This window comes from Triturus cristatus, chromosome 6, assembly GCF_964204655.1.
Source record: "Triturus cristatus chromosome 6, aTriCri1.1, whole genome shotgun sequence".
Lineage (NCBI taxonomy): Eukaryota > Metazoa > Chordata > Amphibia > Caudata > Salamandridae > Triturus > Triturus cristatus.
In genome coordinates this window covers 1,285,876,995-1,285,889,509 of record NC_140589.1, presented here as the reverse complement: position 1 = coordinate 1,285,889,509, position 12,515 = coordinate 1,285,876,995, and positions in this window count along the sequence as shown.

The following is a 12,515-nucleotide window of genomic DNA, read 5'->3' as shown; positions in this document are numbered from 1 at the left end:
GGCGTACGCATACGCCAGCGCCCATATTGTGATCCGGACCGTACAAGCGCGTGTACAGTTCGTACTACTGTGGCGTACGCATATGCCAGCGCACATATTGTGATCCGGACCGTACAAGCGCGTGTACAGTTCGTACTACTGTGGCGTACGCATACGCCAGCGCACATATTGTGATCCGGACCGTACAAGCGCGTGTACAGTTCGTACTACTGTGGCGTACGCATACGCCAGCGCACATATTGTGATCCGGACCGTACAAGCGCGTGTACAGTTCGTACTACTGTGGCGTACGCATACGCCAGCGCACATATTGTGATCCGGACCGTACAAGCGCGTGTACGGTCCGTACTACTGTGGCGTACGCATACGCCAGCTCCCATATTGTGATCCGGACCGTACAGGCGCGTGTACGGTCCGTACTACTGTGGCGGACGCATACGCCAGCGCCCATATTGTGATCCGGACCGTACAGGCGCGTGTACGGTCCGTACTACTGCTTGGGGGGTGCCCTAGGGCGTGGAACGCACCGTACCTGTGTGTATATGTATGAAAACACATAGGGGACACATGAGGGACAAGTATAAGGGCCTAAATGCATGATGGTTGCCATGGAGACTGAGTCAGATTTTTGAATTTGAGCACCAGGTGCCCAGCAGAAGTCAGTTTGAAAGAATCTACATTGTTGCAATGTGGATGATGACTTGACATCATCATCAAAACTGAAACCATGCAAAGGCACACACTGGGGTAGGTTTGAAGGGATTGGATGAAACGTAGGATGCAAATGTGACTGACCTATCAATCTGTACTCCTGTACATGAACAGGCCAGCCAGGCATATATAAGGCAGCCAGGTCCCATGAGAGAGCACTTGCCTGCACATCCATTCATCCATGACCACTGCTGCTGATAGTGATTCCTCTGGCACCATGTCCAGGACTGTGGAGAGGTCACAGCCATTCACCCAGGAGGAGAACCTTGCCCTGATAGATGTGATCCTCCCACAGTTCCAGAGCCTGTATGGTCGACCAGGGGTTCAGGTGAGTGCAGACTCCACTAGCTTAGACTGTGCCCCTTTTGTGTGCCAGTGACTTCTGCCATTGTATCCATGTGTGACAGACATGCACTGTTGTTTGGAGTGGGTCCCAGGGTGTGGAAGGCCTGATGTCACCCATGCAGAGCATGCTGTGTTTCCTGTGTGCACTCCTCACTTGCATAGTGCCTACTGTGACAATGAATGCACGGTGCATGCCACATTCTGCATGCATACTCCTCCCGGGGATGTTGTTTCCACAGTCCTGATGTGATCCTGTGTTCCCCCCAGTGTGACAGGTGTCAGTACCCATGGATGTGTGTTTGTTCAGTGTACCTGTGCTGTGAGTGTCCGAAGGCGGTGGTCGTCCCCTGCACATTGGTGTGTGTGTAAGTCCCCTGTCATGTGGGTGAGTGCATATGGGGAGTGTTGAACACAAGCAGCATGAGGGATGGATGTAGCCTGGCCATCCAATGTGAGCAGGGAGCAGTGCTGTGTGCATGCCGTGCTGAGCCAGCCCCACACCTGTGACACCCCCGTCTACTGGCACATGGGCAGAGTGAGGTGTGTACCCCCAGTTGGCAATGCCATGTGATTGTCCTGTACCTGTGTGTGTCTGTGTACTCTGCTGAGGTAGCATCAGTGTGCTGGGGCAGGTGACTGCTGTGAGGTGCTGTACATAATCCTGTTGTAGCCTGTGAGGCACAGTGTGATCCCTGGTCAGTGAGTGTGTGGTACCCCTCATGCCACCCGTGTACTTTCAATGGCACGTAGTGCATTTGGCCTTCCACAGTGGATAATGTCCCTATGACAAAGGTGCAATTAGTTGCATGCATACCATGGCCTGTTCATATAGAGAATTGTTCTATATGTGTGTCTCTGTGTCTCTGCTCATGTGGATTAATGTATTCTCACTTTTGCATCCTCACAGGTAGGCGCCATTGCCAAGGGGGAGATCTGGAGGGAAGCCGTCAGTGCCGTGAGGGGTACAGAGGGTCGGAGGCGGAGCCTGTCTCAGGTGAGGAAACGCTGGCAGGACATCCGGTGCTGGACGAGGAGGATTGCACGGGTCCTGCTGGGGGACTCACCTGTGAGCCGTAAGAACCGTGGGCGCCGTCGTCTGACCCACATCCAGAAGCGTGTGCTGGCGGTGGTCTTCCCCGATATGGACAGGCGCCTACAGGAGAAGCAGCAGCAGGAAGGGGGTAGGTACATGTGTGTCAGTTGTGTGTCCCCAGCCAATGTAAGTGTGCAGTTGCATGGATACAATGCCAGGGTTTGATTGTGCAGTGCGTCAACTTCTCAACAATTTAGCCCGGTGCTGTTCTCACTCCCTCCCTTCCCCTCCTTGCCATGTGTTCCCTGGTCTGTCTGTAGCCACTCTTGCACAAGGTTATTTAGGCAGGCAGTTCATGCAGGTGCCCTATGCCATCAGCATCATGTGTGGGGGTGATGTGCCACAGGTATGGGGACCTTGCGTGTGCCATGGCCAATTTCAGTCATTGTGGTGTCCATGTCACTTGGCACTGATTGTGAATCACGACATAGGGGTGTGTCTCCAAACTGTACAGCCTTCCAGCATGCATGTCCAATTGTGTGCCCTCTGACATGATGTGCCTGAGTGGGAGGCCTGCTGAGTGCAGGGACGGTTGCTTAATTTGCAGTCATGTCCATCCTGGACCATGGAGGAGTGTGGGCACTACTGTGCCCTGGGGCACCTCTTCCTAGGTATCATGTGCGTCATCCAACAATATGGCCATTCACTGTGTCTTCGCCATGGGTTGGGTAGGGTGGCATTGTACCCTGGGCTCAACTGTTAGGACCTACAGGTTGCTACATGTGTCCACTGTACAGGGGGACCCATTTTGCTTGTGCATACTCACAGTGGGCATTACCTGTGTGTGTTGTTGAGACAATCTGATGATGTTTGCCTGTCAATGATGTGTGGACATGCCCACCAGGGGCTGTGTGTGTACAGTTATTAATTAGTGGAGGCCATGTGTTTTCATCCCAGAGTAAGAGGTGTACATACTTTCTCCGTCTCAATGAGATTGTCTCAGGTGTGGGTGGTTTGTGCGTACAAGGCCTACATGTCAGGAGCTTCATCCTCCTTGCTGGGTTTAGCCTGTGTGTGATGTTTGACTGGACATACGCTAAAGGTGCAGTGACCCAGTCATGTTTGGCCTGGTTTCATGTATTGCCTTTGCAGCATGCGGCAAGAGTAAATATATATCATTCATGCACATCCCTTTTTGAAGACGCAGTGTGGTGCAGGTGCTGTGCACATTTGTCCCCAGAGGCTGGCTCCTCTGTAAAATTTCTGGTGCAGTGATTTGCTGTTGTGTCATGCTCTCCATTGTGTCTCAGTGGCATGGTGGGTCGAAAAACTGTGTGTTCGATGGCCTACATGTGTACATTGTTTTGTAGGTGTTACTCCTGTTGCTTTTCAGGCTATGCAATGTGACCTATGTATATTTGACTCATGTGACATATGTGTACAGGTGTCTGATTATCTCCTGTCTCTTCACCTTGCCCACAGCATCGCCGGGGGACACGGAAGGAGACACTAGCACGGACCGGGAGGAGGGATTGAGCACCAGTGCCAGCAGTGCTGTCCTGTCTGGCACATGGAGTGGCACGGAGGCCGAAGGGAGTGAGGCAGAGGACCTGTCAACTGCCAACACAGACTATGACGCAGACGGGTCCGAGGCTGAGCTCCAAGAGGTGGCGGAGTCTGCCCCCCCAGCTGATGGCAGCCCTCCACATCCCCCCGCCACCTTAGGTTCCATCACCGGCCTCCCACATGCTCGTGGCCCTTCCCTCCGTGCTCGGTCCCCACATGTCTCCTTCCTGCCAGGCACCGCACCCCCTGCCCCTGTCACCACTGCTGCGGTGAGTGCGGAGTCTGTGGACATCCTGAGGCAGTTGCAGGTTGGTCAGACTGCGATGCTAAATGTCCTCCATGCCCACACCCAGGTGCTGACCCAGATGGAGGCATACATGGAGGGCATGTCGGCTGCGCAGTCTGACCAACGGCAGTTGCTGAGGTCCATAGACTCCACACTGACTGCAGGACTGGATCTCCTGCAGCGCTGCTTCCCCCCCCCTACCCCTGCCCCATCCACAATTCCCACTCCCGTGCCTGTCCCACGCACATCCAGACGTCAGCGTGCACGCACCCCAACAGACACAGGCACCACACCACCAGGGAAGTCGAAGCGCACACCTCCTGTCACGCACACACAGGGTGAGGAAGGCACACCCACTGGGTCGGGGGGGAAACGTAGAACACGCAGCCACAGTGGGAGTCCGCATTCCACACAACCCACTCCCTCCAAATCCACTCCCCTTAGCTCTCCTGGGCAACAGTCGGTGACAGCATCATCCACTGCGAGTGTGCCCCCCAGCCCCAGGATGACACCACCCCGCAAGCGGTGGAGGCGGGACCCGGCCAGGGGAGTTGAGTCCCCCACCCTGTCCACACCCTCCCCCAGTGGCGCTGCGACCCATCCCTTTGCCCCCCCCCCCTCCTTGGGGCCTGTTGTTGGATTGGGTGCGGGGGAGTCGCTGGGGGAACTTGCCGACGTGTGCAGCGCCATTCTGTCCTCCACCTTTGGCGCTGGCACCCCCCCTGTGGCAGAATCATCCCTCCCTGCACCCACAACACCTACCCTTTCCCCTCCTGTCCCTGCGGTGCCTGTTTCCACCCTCCCCCCTGATGCCCCCTCTTCTGTGGATGAAATGGACTTGTGAACTGTGCAGGCAAGCTAGGGGACACACGTCCCGATGTGTACCCCCCCCCGGACTTTGCTGCTGGGCTGGGCCATGGCCCTTGTACATAGTGGACATTTTCTCAGAGATATTTTCCTGCTGAATAAAGCTTTTTCTTTTGGTTTTGCACACTGATGCTTTCATGGACTTGCTGTTGGTGCTGGTGCTCCCTGAGTTGGGGTGGTGATTATGTGTTAGGGGTCTGTGAAATGTTGGAGTGTGCTGCTCATGGGGTGTACCCTGCCATCTGCGTGCCATCACAGAGGTCTCTGCCAATGGTATTTGGTCATGTTTGCTCTCACTGTATGGTGACATTGTCCCAAGGTGTGTTCCATCCTCTGTGGAGCAGGCCATTTTCCATGAAGGGTGTCTCCCAAATGCTGTGCTGTGCTGTGTCTACATTTCCTGGATGTGTGAGGGTTGCTGTTCAATATAGCCATGCTGGCTCAGCGATGGCTCCGCCTGCATCTGGGGTATCACCCTTGTTGGTCACTGAACTTGTTGATGGGGTATCTTGTACTATGTCTGGGCACTGCTGGGAGGACTCTGCACCCACCCCTCCTGTGTCTGGGCACTGCTGGGAGGACTCTGCACCCACCCCTCCTGTCTCTGGGCACTGCTGGGAGGACTCTGCACCCACCCCTCCTGTGTCTGGGCACTGCTGGGAGGACTCTGCACCCACCCCTCCTGTGTCTGGGCACTGCTGGGAGGACTCTGCACCCACCCCTCCTGTGTCTGGGCACTGCTGGGAGGACTCTGCACCCACCCCTCCTGTGTCTGGGCACTGCTGGGAGGACTCTGCACCCACCCCTCCTGTCTCTGGGCACTGCTGGGAGGACTCTGCACCCACCCCTCCTGTGTCTGGGCACTGCTGGGAGGACTCTGCACCCACCCCTCCTGTGTCTGGGCACTGCTGGGAGGACTCTGTACCCACCCCTCCTGTGTCTGGGCACTGCTGGGAGGACTCTGCACCCACCCCTCCTGTCTCTGGGCACTGCTGGGGGTGTTTGGCACACACCATTCTTATTGCAGGTTCGGTGCGTACATACACGGGTGGGGGTTCGGGGCGTACATACACGGCTGGGGGTTCGGGGCGTACATACCAGGGTGGGGTGGGGGTTCGGTGCGTACATACACGGGTGGGGGTTCGGGGCGTACATACACGGGTGGGGGTTGGGGCGTACATACACGGGTGGGGGTTCGGGCGTACATACACAGCTGGGGGGGTTCGGTGCGTACATACACGGCTGGGGGTTCGGGGCGTACATACACGGCTGGGGGGGGTTCGGTGCGTACATACACGGCTGGGGGTTCGGGGCGTACATACACGGCTGGGGGTTCGGGGCGTACATACACGGGTGGTGGTTCGGGGCGTACATACCAGGGTGGGGTGGGGGTTCGGGGCGTACATACCAGGGTGGGGTGGGGGTTCGGTGCGTACATACACGGCTGGGGGTTCGGGGCGTACATACACGGCTGGGGGTTCGGGGCGTACATACACGGGTGGTGGTTCGGGGCGTACATACCAGGGTGGGGTGGGGGTTCGGGGCGTACATACCAGGGTGGGGTGGGGGTTCGGTGCGTACATACACGGCTGGGGGTTCGGGGCGTACATACACGGGTGGGGGTTCGGGGCGTACATACACGGCTGGGGGTTCGGGGCGTACATACCAGGGTGGGGTGGGGGTTCGGTGCGTACATACACGGGTGGGGGTTCGGGGCGTACATACACGGGTGGGGGTTGGGGCGTACATACACGGGTGGGGGTTCGGGGCATACATACACGGCTGGGGGGGTTCGGTGCGTACATACACGGGTGGTGGTTGGGTGCGTACATACACGGGTGGGGGTTCGGGGCGTACATACACGGGTGGGGGTTCGGGGCGTACATACCAGGATGGGGTGGGGGTTCGGTGCGTACATACACGGGTGGGGGTTCGGGGCGTACATACACGGGTGGTGCTTGGGTGCGTACATACACGGGTGGGGGTACGGGCCGTACTTCCACGGGTGGGGGTATGGTCCATACATACCCCTACCCACGCTCTGCGTGCCTGGGTACGGGCCGTACCCATGCCTTTGGTGGGTGGGTACGGTGCGTCCCCCCATTGTTGCGGTGCCGTGGGGTCCGCACCGTACACAGGCCTTGGGGGCGTGGCTACGGGTCGTACCACGCGTAACCCTACATGACCCCAGCAATGCTGGTACGAGCCGTACCAAGGCATTTCTGACGTGGGTACGGGCCTACCGCCATTGTTGGAGTGACGTAGGGGGACGCGTGGTACGTTCCGTACCCACGCTCTTGCGGCCTGGGTAGGGTACGTACGGGTTCGCGTGACCATCCACTTCCGTTGTGGCGGACGCTTGCGTTGCTGGCCTCGCCCACACCCCCTGGAAGTGACCAGGCCCTGATGGTCAGGTATGTCCAGGCCATGTGTGATTTGGTACCATGTGTTGGTGTTGTGTGTCCTGCCCCTGCCCCCCCCTTTGCCCCTGGTTGTTGTGCTGACCTTCTGCGGCGTCTGCGTCGGTTCCTGTACGCCAGGTGGACTGCTAGGAGGGCAGGGATGGCACGTAGGTTCGGGTCCATGTCTGTTCGTCGCGTCCAGCTGCTCCTTGCGTGTGTCGTCCTGATTTCCCGGCAGTTTTTGGCAGCCGGTAAATATTTTCCGTGCGGGATGACGTCGGTTCGAATCGTACTTCCTGGTTCGTGAAACATAGGCTGGATGCGTACCGGCGTCACGTCGGCGCCTTTCAGGATCGGAATTGTGTTTTGTTTCTGTTCGGTCGGTGTTTTGTTCGATTCGTACGGAAATGGTGTTTCCGTATGAATTGTACTTGCATTTTCGGATGGATTTCGCACCGGGTACGAGTCGGACGGAGAAAAGGCTCCGTCCGACGGTTCGTACCCGGTTTTTACCGGATCGGAATTGGCACCATAGTGTCCAGCATTAACAGTGGCATCGGCAAAAGGACATTCCAAGGTGTTGGAAACCGCTGAACCGCCACAGCCGGGGGAAATGTGATCCTGCCAACAGGAGTCAGACCGTGACTTCACAGGAATATGCAGGTAACTTAACTCTGCATGTACGGCTGCGTTAACTTCAAAGGCAAATATGTGGCCGGATGCAAGACCTCACAGAAATAAAGTTTATTGAAAAACAGGACACGGGTGGCAAGTAAAAAGAGCCAAGGTATACTCCAAATGGAGTTAGGCAACACCTATTTAAAGACGTTGAGTACTTACACCGGTGTCATCAGCTTTTGAGAAAGGCATTCGAGCTGAAACTCGTAATGCTGGTTTTTAAGTAAATGAAATCCTGTGAATCTGAAGTGGGCTCTGATCTGGTACTTTTGGAGCAATCTTGTGTTTATGTGTACGTTTAGCCACAGGCACGGAAGAGCCCCCATCCCGAAGTGTTCAGCATTAACAGTGGCATCGGCAAAAGGACATTCCATGGTGTTAGAAACCGCTGAACCGCCGCATCCAGGGGGAAATGTGAACCTGTCGACAGCAAACGGACCATGACTTCACAGGAGTATGCAGGTTACTTAACTCTGCATGTACGGGTGCGTTAACTTCAAAGGCAAATATGTGGCTTGATGCAAGCCTTCACAGAAATAAAGTTTATTGAAAAGCAAGACACGGGTGGCCAGTAAAAAGAGGCAATATATATCCTCCAATGGGAGCGAGGCAACACCTATTTAAGACTTTGAGTACTTACACCGGTGTCATCAGCATTTGAGAAAGGCATTTGTGCTGAAATGCGTCATGCTGGTTTTTAAGTAAATGAAATCCTGTGAATCTGAAGTGGGCTCTGATCTGGGTTTTTTGGAGCGATCTTGTGTTTATGTATACGTGCAGCCACAGGCACAGAAGAGCCCCCATCCTGCAGTGTTCAGCGTTAACAGTGGCATCGGCAAAAGGACATCCCATGGTGTTGGAAACCACTGAGCCGCCCCAGCCAGGGGGAAATGTGAACCTGCCGACAAGAGTCGGACCATGACTTCACAGGAGTATGCAGGTTAATTAACGCTGCATGTATGGGTGCGTGTACTGCAAAGGCAAATATGCAGCCGGATGCAAGACTCCACGGAAATAAAGTTTATTGAAAAACAGGACACGGATATCAAGTAAAAAGAGGCAATGTATTCTCCAATGGGAGTGAGGCAACACCTATTTAAAGACGTTGATTACTTACACCGGTGTCATCAGCATTCGAGAAAGGCATTCAAGCTGAAATGAGTCATGCTGGTTTTTAAGTAAATGAAATCCTGTGAATCTGAAGTGGGCTCTGATCTGGTTCTTTTAGAGCGATCTTGTGTTTCTGTATATGTGCAGCCACAGGAAAGGAAGAGCCCCCACCCTGAAGTGTTCAGCGTTAACAGTGGGATCGGCAAAAGGACATTCCAAGGTGTTGGAAACCGCTGAACTGTTGCAGCCAGGGGGAAATGTGAACCTGCCGACAGGAGTCGGACCGTGACTTCACGGGAGTATGCAGGTTACTTAACGCTGCATGTACAGGTGCGTTAACTTCGAAGGCAAATATGCGGCCAGATGCAAGACTTCACGGAAATAAAGTTTATTGAAAAACAGGACACAGATGGCAGGTAAAAAGAGCCAATGTATCCTCCAATGGGAGTGAGGCAACCCCTATTTAAAGACGTTGAGTACTTATACCGGTGTTATCAGTATTTGAGAATGCCATTCTATCATATATATATATATATTCACTGAAAAAACCATAGGTTTCAGGGGCGTTATAGTTAGCTGGACTTTTCCCTCGTACAAAACCCTAGAAATTGCCCCGTTATAGTTAGTTCAGCTAACTATAACTCGCGCCCCCGCAATGCACTGCTGATGACGTCACATATTACATCACTCATGACATGGTCAGTGACATCCCTGATGACATCACAGATGACATCTCAAATGACATCGCTGATGACATCACTGATGACGTCATCCAGTGAGTCTGTGTTTCTGTAAAGTTTTAATATGTTTAATATATATAGAGAAAGGCCTGTTGAAGAATGAGTGGGTGTACAAGTGTGTGAATGGATGATTTTCTAGGTGCATAACTGACTCTATAAGTGATTCATTAAATGTATCTTACTGCAGACTAGTAACTAAACTGTGTGAATGTCTGTATGTGTCTGTGTGTTGGTGTATAAGTGGCTGCATGGTTTTGTGAATAGCTATATGAGTGTCTATATGGGTTATTGATTGGTTGTCTGAGTATCTGTATGGGTGCCTGAGTGTTTGTGTGGGTAGGGTGTGTGTGACTCTGTGCATAGATGTGTGAGTGGGTGTTTCTATGGGTGCATGGTTTTAAGAGTACAACTGTGATGGACTGTATGGTTGGGTGAGTGTATGTATGGGTATGTTAGTGATTGAATGTATATCTCAGTTGTACATGTGTCAGTAACTACATATGTGAAACGCAGTGTATATGTGTGGAAGAGTATATAACTATATATATGTGAGAGTGTGTGATTGCGGGAGTGGCTGTATGGATGAGTGTGTGCTTGTATCAGTAATTGTATAAGAGCGTCAGAATTTGTTAGTATTTTTATGAGTAAGTGAACTTGAGTATGTTTAACTGTATAGGTGAGTAAATTGGACTGTGATTAATTATTTGCATGACTGACTAGGTGTCTCAGTACCTCAATGGATGATTGGCAGTGTGTGTGTCTATATAGGTGTATAAATGCATATGATAGTCCCATACGGAGTGACTGTAAGTATGAGTGACTGTACAGGTGAGTGAGTGGAGATGTATGTAGACCTAAGAGTCAATGAGTGGGTATGTAGTTATTGGTATTGGAGTATCTATGGTTTTCAAAATGGGCGTCTGAAATTTTGAGTCGGTGTATCAAAGGTTATATTAGGGTGTTAGAAGATGCACTAATTTATCACATGGATGACGTCATCAGTGATGTCATCAGTGATTTGAGATGTCATTTGAGATGTCATCAGTAATGTCACTGACCATGTCATGAGTGATGTAATATGTGACGTCATCAGCAGTGCATTGCGGGGGCGCGAGTTATAGTTAGCTGAACTAACTATAACGGGGGAATTTCTAGGGTTTTGTACGAGGGAAATGTCCAGCTAACTATAACGCCCCTGAAACCTATGGTTTTTTCAGTGAATTTCTAAGGTTTTTTAAATGCCAATTACTAACTATAACGCCCCTGAAACCTTTGTTTTTTTCAGTGAATTTCAAAGGTTATTTAAATGCCAATTCCTAACTATAACGTGCATGAAACCTATGGTTTTTTCAGTGAATTTCAAAGGTTTTTTAAATGCTAATTCCTATCTATAACTTATCTCTAAAGATATCATGTTTAATGATTTTCATTGGATTTCTATATTTTTCAATTTCAGTGTGTCAATTTCATTAATTATGTTTTTTTGAAATTCTTTTTTAACACTATTTTTTTAACCTATTTTTTCATTTAAATCTTTTCAAAATTAAAAAATATTATTTGTTTTTATTGGGTTTTTCAAACATATTTTTTTATATTTTTCAAAATATTTTTTTAACTATATGTTCACAACTTTATTTTATCTTTTTTTTCCATGTTTTTTTGATCCGCGCACCCAACGCGTTAGGAACCGCTCACCCAACGTGAGAGAATCCGTGCACCCAACGCGATAGGATGCACGCACCCTGCGCACATTTTGCCGTTTTATTTTTTTTAAAGGGGGCCCCAGGGGGCAGATCTAGAGGGTCAGAGTATTTCCACTCTGCCCCCTTTATATGTTTTACACACTTATTCCCCTTGCTTCTTCAGCCTCGCTTCTACCGAGGCAGAAAATGGCCGCCAACAGTTCCTGATTTCGAATGTAGACAGACACTCGACAGGCAATTAGCATTCAGTGCGTGATCGTCAGGGTGCGCGCTCGATTCGGGGAGGGTGCATTTACGGTGCGGGTAGGGTGCGCGGATCCTCCCCGGCCATAGATATCACTTTTTTACCCTAATTTTCTCAGGAACTACTGAACAGATTCACACCATTTAAGCAAAAGGCACGAGTCTGAACTAAGGACTACCTCTTTGCCAAATTGGTGTAATTCCGTTCAGCAGTTCGGGCTGTAGCTGCGACAACAGATCCTATGGGAAATTGCATGGGGAAAACGCGTTTTGGGACCCCTCTTTTTTCTCGGCCCCCGCTTGACGCATCACCACAAAACTTTCAGGGTAGGAGCGGAACGGAGCTGGCCAAAAGTTTGGAAAATTTTGCGAAGATTCTTCAATCGGCGCCAGACTTATTGGGAATAGAATGTTGCGGATTTCCTATGGAAAATAGGTCCTAACTATAACTATCTACTGGAGACCGCCAGTAGAATATATATATATATTATCTACTGGCGGTTGCCAGTAGATAGTTATAGTTAGGACCGAGTTCCCATAGGAAATCTGAAAATTCTATTTTGAATAACTTTGGCGCCGGTTGACTTATCTTCGTGAAATTTTCAAAACTAATGGGGCGCTCCGCTCAGCTCCTACCCTGAAAGTCTCGGGGTGAATCGTCAAGTGGGGGCTGAGAAAAAAGGGGGGTTCCCAAAACGCGTTTTCCCCATGCATTTTCCCATAGGACCTTTAGTCGAAGGTACAGCCCGAACGGCTGAACAGAATTACTTGAAATTTGGCAAAAAGGTAGTCCTCAGGTCAGGCATGTGCCTCTTCAATATATGGTGTCAA